Source organism: Penaeus monodon, chromosome 17 (assembly GCF_015228065.2).
Source record: "Penaeus monodon isolate SGIC_2016 chromosome 17, NSTDA_Pmon_1, whole genome shotgun sequence".
NCBI lineage: Eukaryota > Metazoa > Arthropoda > Malacostraca > Decapoda > Penaeidae > Penaeus > Penaeus monodon.
The window spans coordinates 33,768,063-33,768,961 of record NC_051402.1 but is presented as its reverse complement, the minus strand read 5'-3'; positions in this window follow the sequence as shown (position 1 = coordinate 33,768,961).

The window sequence follows — 899 nt, the reverse complement described above, 5'->3', positions numbered from 1 at the left end:
TACTTGTTGGTTGTATGAGGATACAGTACATATGTTTAAAAAAACAGTTCCGGACTTAGATTTTCTTTTCCAACCTATGTCTTGACGTTGAGGCATTTCCAGCAAGCATCCACGGAAACAAGGTAATCCATTCCTGCTCACGTGATACAAGCAATAGCATTTGACCCGTGAATTTCTCAAACCTTCCGAGTCCCCTTGCAAGATGGCTTTACAAAGGGTGTCTTTGAATCGTCGAAACAATGGTAACCGATCAGGGCAGTTGCCTGACTTTATTTCCTTTGCACAAATAAGCTAGATTCGAGTGATCGAAAGGACTCCCAACATGTGTTAGAAAGCACAACGCGCGAATCTGCATCATTATTGATGGCACACCCACGCTTATAAAAATATCCGATAACTTTTTTTTTACAAGACAATGAAACGAATGTGATAGTACTCTAAATTCTAAAAACTGCCATCTTGTTTACCTAAGATTTTCTACCACGATTGATCATTCTGCATGGGTCAGGAGTCAAAAGTGCTTACATGTCCTCACACTTCAGTCAAAACACTTTTGTAGTGAGAGAAGTTTGTTTACCTAAAATTTATTGTATGCTGATGAGAGGGACTAGGCACTGCACCCAGACCAATCTCGGGAAAGGAAAAACTGACGGCTTACCTCGGACTTTGGATTCTCCAAATCGCCAATCCTCTTTTATGGTGTAAAGGTTGTATATATGAATAAAAAATAAATGGAAACTTAAGCATCAGATGTCAGCTGAGTAAAACCTAAGAGAGATTTGTCGAATCGGAGTCCCAGAATCAGCGAGTTCCAGATAATTTCCTGAAATTGGACGCACAATCGCGAACCCGCAAATCGTCGTTAAAGGTTGATCTCCTGGGCAGCGTTCATCAACAGA